General features: G+C 42.4%; 1 pseudogene; it reads right to left on the reverse strand.

Annotated features, from left to right (window-relative positions):
* Positions 1-352: 352 nt before the first annotated feature.
* Positions 353-3,571, reverse strand: LOC125873680 (uncharacterized; annotated as a pseudogene).
* Between the last annotated feature and the right edge of the window lie 3,316 nt (positions 3,572-6,887).

A 6,887-nucleotide genomic window follows, 5' to 3' on the forward strand; every position in this document is an offset into this window, starting at 1 on the left:
CTGCCCCAGTTTTGATTTGTGCAGGAAATGCTTTGTTCAAAGGAATTTTCGAGACCCTCTCAAAAATTCTGCCCCAGTTACTGATTTGTGAAAAAAAATGCTTTTGATGGAATTTTTGAGTTCCTTTCAAAAATTCTGCCCCAGTATCAAGATTTGCAAGAAAGAATATGTCCTTTTGATGGAATTTTTGAGACCCTCTCAAAAATTCTGCCCCAGTTAACAGTCAAAAAGGGGAAGATGAAATTTTTATTATGATAAGACCGAACTCCATAGGAGCGCCTACGTATCCCCTCTTAAACGGGAATCAGGTCTACGTAGTTCCAAACACAGAGTAAAAAAAAGCATGAACAATTTAGATGTAATATCTTTTCACAGCATCTGAGTTGATGGGTTTGGGCCAAACTTCTCCATCCATTTCTGCAAGTATGAGGGCTTCGCCTGTTAATATCCGAGAGACTATGTATGGACCCTGCCAGTTTGGCGAGAATTTACCCTTTGCTTCATCTTGGTTCGGAAAAATCCGCTTCAGAACCAGTTGCCCAGGTGAGAAATGTCTGGGTCTAACCTTTTTGTTGAAAGCTCTGGCCATTCTATTTTGATAGAGTTGACCATGACAAACGACATTAATCCTCCTTCCATCTATCAATGCAAGATTTTCCGCCCGAATTTGTATCCATTTAGCATCATCCAGCTCCGCTTCTTGAATAATCCTTAGAGATGGTATTTCCACCTCGGCAGGTATCACAGCTTCATTACCATATACCAGAAAATAAGGCGTAGCCCTAATAGAAGTTCTGATGGTTGTACGATATCCCAGCAATGCAAAGGGTAACTTTTCATGCCAATGTTTGTGATTATCGATCATCTTGCGCAATATCCTCTTGATGTTCTTGTTTGCAGCCTCAACAGCTCCATTCATCTGTGGTCTATATGCTGTAGAATTTCGGTGATTGATCTTGAACTTCTCACACAACGATCTCATCAAATCACTATTTAGGTTGGTTCCATTATCAGTGATGATTGACTCAGGAATCCCGAACCTACAGATAATATTATTTTTGACAAAGTCATCCACGACCTTCTTTGTCACTGATTTGTGAGAGGTGGCTTCGACCCATTTGGTGAAGTAGTCAATTGCAACCAGAATGAATCTATGTTCATTGGATGCCGCTGGCTCGATTGGCCCAATGACGTCCATGCCCCAAGCTGCAAAAGGCCACGACGAACTAGTAACATGGAGTTCGTTGGGAGGAACTCTGATCATATCTGCGTGAGTCTGACATTGGTGACATTTTTTAACATAGCAGATACAGTCTGTCTCCATAGTTAGCCAAAAATATCCCGATCTCAAGATCATCTTCGCCAATGTAAAGCCATTCATGTGAGGACCACATGTTCCTGCATGTATCTCTTCAATCAACCTGTTGGCTTCTCCAGCTTTGACACACCTTAGCAACCCCAAGTCGGGAGTCCTCCTATAAAGGATTTCTCCACTTAGAAAGAATTGATTTGCTAACCTCCGAATTGTACATTTTTGTACACTTGTTGCATCCTCTGTATACTCACCGCTCTTCAAATATTCTCGAATGTCATTGTACCAAGGCTTTCTATCAGGTTCTTCCTCGACATGAAAACAGTATGCCGGTTGCTCGTATATGTGGATGTAAATAGGATCAATTTAATAATGATCAGGATGTTGAATCATGGAAGATAAGGTGGCTAAGGCGTCTGCGAATTCATTCTGGATCCTTGGCACATGTTTGAATTATGCCTTGATGAACCTTTTGCACAACCTATGCACGCACTCCAAGTATGGTAACAATTTCCGATTTTTGGTAGCCCATTCGCCTCGGACCTGATGGATCAATAAGTCTGAATCTCCTATTATTAACATTTCCTGGACATCCAAGTCAATAGCGTGTCGGAGCCCCAATATGCACGCTTCATATTCAGCCATATTGTTTGAGCATAGGAACCTGAGTTTGGCTGATACCGGATAATGTTGCCCAGTTGGTGAGATCTAAACAGCTCCGATGCCGGATCCGCTCAGGTTCTTAGCTCCATCAAAGAACATCCTCCAACCATCATATTCTTCAGAAATGTCTTCCCCGACAAAAGCTACTTCTTCGTCTGCGAAGTAAGTCTTCAACGGTCTATAATCATCATCTACAGGGTTTTCCGTCATATGATCTGCTAATGCTTGTGCCTTCACTGCCTTCTGTGTAACATACACTATGTCAAACTCGCTCAGTAATATCTGCCATTTAGCCAGTTTACCAGTAGGCATGGGCTTTTGAAAGATATACTTCAAAGGGTCCATCCTTGAAATCAGATAAGTAGTATGCGAGGAGAGGTAGTGTCGAAGCTTCTGGGCGACCCAAGTTAAAGCACAACAGATACGCTCCAATAGAGAATATCGAGCCTCATATGATGTAAACTTCTTACTCATGTAATATATCGCCTGCTCCTTCTTTCCAGTCTCATCATGTTGCCCCAAAATGCAGCTGAAAGCATTATCCAACACTGATATATATAACAACAATGGTCTACCAGATTCCGGTGGAACCAACACAGGTGGATTGGATAAGTAATCTTTGATTTTGTCAAACGCTTGTTGACATTCGTCTGTCCATTTCACCGCAGCATCCTTCTTCACCAGCTTGAAGATAGGCTCACAAATGACAGTAGATTGAGCTATGAAACGACTGATGTAATTTAGTCGACCCAGGAAACTCATTACCTCTTTCTTACTCTTCGGCGGAGGTAGATCACGAATGGCTTTGATTTTTGATGGATCCAGTTCTATACCTCGACGGCTGACAATGAAACCCAAGAGCTTTCCAGCAGGAACCCCAAAGACACATTTTGCAGGATTTAACTTCAGGTTATACTTGCGTAGCCTATTAAAGAACTTTTGCAGATCATCTAGATGATTTGATCCCCTCTTTGATTTGATGATGACATCATCCACATAAACTTCAATTTCCTTGTGGATCATGTCGTGAAACAAAGTGATCATTGCTCTCATGTATGTAGCGCCAGCATTTTTTAACTCGAAAGGCATTACCTTGTAATTGTAGACACCCCACGGTGTGATGAAAGCAGTCTTCTCAGCGTCGTCCTTGTGCATCTCAATTTGATGATAGCCAGCAAAGCAATCCACGAATGATTGTGTTTCATGCTTAGCACAGTTATCGATCAAGATGTGTATGTTGGGCAATGGAAAATTATCTTTGGGACTAGCTTTGTTGAGATCTCGATAATCCACACAGACTCTGACCTTTCCATCTTTCTTCGGCACTGGAACGACATTTGCAAGCCAGGTCGGGTACTCCGTCACTTGAAGGATTCCAGCATCTAATTGCTTCGATATTTCTTCCTTGATTTTCAGACTCAACTCAGGCTTGTATTTTCTCAACTTCTGCTTCACAGGAGGACATGCTGGATCAGTAGGCAATCGATGAGATACGATTGAAGTGCTTAACCCTGTCATGTCTGCATAGGACCAGGCGAAGATATCCTTATTCTCCATGAGACACTCTGTATACTCTTTCTTGTCCTCTTCCGTCATATGGATGCTTACTCGGGTCTCTTGTACCACTTTTGAACTTCCCAGATTTACCACCTATGTTTCCACTAGATTCGGGTTGGGTTTTTCCTCGAATTCCTCAACCTTTCTGATTAACTCTTCAGGGACCTCACTTTCTTCGACTTCCTCTAAGTCATTAATGTTAAGCTGTGCAGTCTCATTATATGCCATAGTCTCAGATTCAACATTTTTATAATAGATTTTGCTGGAAAAGAATAACGCACAAATGAATATAAGATATCAAATAGATGGGAAAAGAACTTTATTGATTAAAACTCAAGAGCTTTATAAAACTAGCATTTGAAAACAAAAACATAGAACTGGATTTTAAAATTGTTTTATTGAAAATTTTAAAATTTGATAGAAAAATTTCTTCCACAGCTACCCAGATGCCCGACGAGGTCTGGATGGAGTTGAGGTCCAAATGCTGATGCTGATCCCTGCTTCAGTGCTTCCTCTAGGGTCCCCCTTCTCCTCCTCGTTGATCACTACATTGCAACCTTTTCCTTCCTCCTTAGTCAGAGATAAACCCTTCATCTCTTCCAAAAGATCACCAATGATACATCCCATGAAACCTGCTGATCGGAATGATTGGTGCAACGGTGGTATCGGTTTCTTCAATGGATAGTAATATCCATCTCTAGGTGGTTGCCAATCAAGCCACTCCTCAGTAGTATATTTATAACCCAGGCCAAAAGTGGTTGAATGACGAATAGGTTGTATAGGTTCAACTATTCCTTGCAAATTAACTCCCAGACCTTTCCCGAGCTCGAAACCAAACCATGCCATCATATCTATGATCTTCTGACTGAACCATGGTTGCACTTCAATGTTGCCAACAAGCTCAACTATATGATACATCTCACCGTCTAGATGACCCCCTCCTTCTATCGCATATACAGAATGTCCCTTTTCTCCATGGACTACAACCTCTTCATGATCCCATTCAAACTTCAAGCATTGGTGAAGAGTAGAGGGAACAACTCCAGCCATATGAATCCAAGGACGACCCAATAAGAGATTATATGAAGATGGAATGTCCAAGACCTGGAAAGCTATTGGGAAAGTAGCAGGACCAATGAGCATGTCCAAGGTTATTTCTCCAATAGTACCCCTCTGAGAACCATCAAAAGCTCTCACATTCATCTTCCAGGTTTGAATTTTTGCACTATCCACGCCTAGCCTTGTCAACGTGCTCAGAGGGCAGATATTCAAACCCGAACCTGAATCAACCAAAGCTTTGGTGATTATCTTGTCCTGATATTGAACTGAAATGTACAAAGCCTTATTATGGGTTGTTCCTTCAATTGGCAACTCATCTTCATGGAAAGATATTCGATATGCCTCAAAAACCTGCCCGACCATTTGGGCTACCTCTCCTTGAGTGATGCTAGATGGGACATAGGCTTCACCTAGGACCTTTAATAGAGCATTTCGATGAGTTTCGAAAGATTGCAGCAATGATAGGATGGATATTTGAGACTGGGTTTTACTCAATTGCTCAACAATAGAGTACTCTTTTGCTTGCACCTTCTTCCAAATTCCTTGATTTTCAAGTTCTACAATTGGTGCCTTGGATTTGCTGGAGCTTCCCTGCACCAAATTTTCAGAAGTGTAAATTCTTCCCGATTTAGTAACTCCTGCTGCGGTGTCTGCTTCTTCCACTTTTGTTTTTCCTTTTCTGTAGTCCCATGGAACAGTATGGGTATCATACTGGACAGGGGAAGGAGCCCTATAAACAGTGAATGGAGGCTTGGGCATGGCGATCTCAACCTCAAACGGAGCACGCCTTTGCACTACCATTGGGGTCTGAGCGGTAGCAGTCATTGCTTCTTCTGGCTCAAGGACCCAAATGGATTTCTCCCAATCCGACATATCATCGGCTTCTATCATNAGGACCTTTAATAGAGCATTTCGATGAGTTTCGAAAGATTGCAGCAATGATAGGATGGATATTTGAGACTGGGTTTTACTCAATTGCTCAACAATAGAGTACTCTTTTGCTTGCACCTTCTTCCAAATTCCTTGATTTTCAAGTTCTACAATTGGTGCCTTGGATTTGCTGGAGCTTCCCTGCACCAAATTTTCAGAAGTGTAGATTCTTCCCGATTTAGTAACTCCTGTTGCGGTGTCTGCTTCTTCCACTTTTGTTTTTCCTTTTCTGTAGTCCCATGGAACAGCATGGGTATCATACTGGACAGGGGAAGGAGCCCTATAAATAGTGAATGGAGGCTTGGGCATGGCGATCTCAACCTCAAACGGAGCACGCCTTTGCACTACCATTGGGGTCTGAGCGGTAGCAGTCATTGCTTCTTCTGGCTCAAGGACCCAAATGGATTTCTCCCAATCCGAGATATCATCGGCTTCTATCATATTGACCTGATGGTTAGGCAGAGGGTTATTTGCAACATTTGGTGTTGGATCTTTGAGTTGGATGGCCTTAGTATCAATCAACATTTAAATCTTATCTTTTAGGGCTCTGCAAATTTCAGTAGTATGACCTTTCATCCCAGAATGGTAGGCACAAACCTTGTTAGGGTCATACCATTTTGTGCGGACATCCACAGGCAATGCAGGAACTGGGGTGACATAGCCAGCCTCTTTTAGTCTCTCATAAAGTTGGGCAATAGGTTCGGCCAGAGGGGTATAGTTCTTCGCAGGCCTTCTTTCATATGGTGGTCTGTTTCGGTAGTTTGATGTTTGAGTATGTGGTGGGGTTTGGAAGTATGATGGCTGGGCATTATAGACAGGATATGAAGCTTGTTGGTATTGAGGAGGAGCATTTTGGTAATATACTGGCATGGGGTTGGGAGATATAGGTGGTAGAGCTGAAGGGTATGGAGTTTGGGGATATGGAGATGGAGGTGGGGTTGTTGATTGGTACTTATAAGGGGTTCTGGTCCCCTGAGCCATCATGACTGAGCTTGTTTTCTTTCGATTTTCTGCCATTCCTCCGGATTGCAGAGCTTTGTTGGTGGCTTGCAGGGCTTCCAGATTGATGATAGTCCCATTTTTTATGCCCTCTTCGATCCTTTCACCCAGCTTGATAATTTCAGCAAAACTTTTCTCAGCTACAAGCATCATCCTATCATAATATTGTGGTTCTTGAGCGCGGATGAAGTAGTCTTTCATCTGAGATTCTTCCATAGGAGGTCTGGCCCTAGCCGCCTCAGACCTCCATCTTATCGCATAATCCCTGAAAGATTCACTGGGCTTTTTCTTCAGGTTTTGGATGTAGAACCAATCAGGTGCATTTTCTACATTGAATCCAAACCTGTTCATGAAGTCTGTTGCCATG

Source organism: Solanum stenotomum, chromosome 8, assembly GCF_019186545.1.
Source record: "Solanum stenotomum isolate F172 chromosome 8, ASM1918654v1, whole genome shotgun sequence".
NCBI lineage: Eukaryota > Viridiplantae > Streptophyta > Magnoliopsida > Solanales > Solanaceae > Solanum > Solanum stenotomum.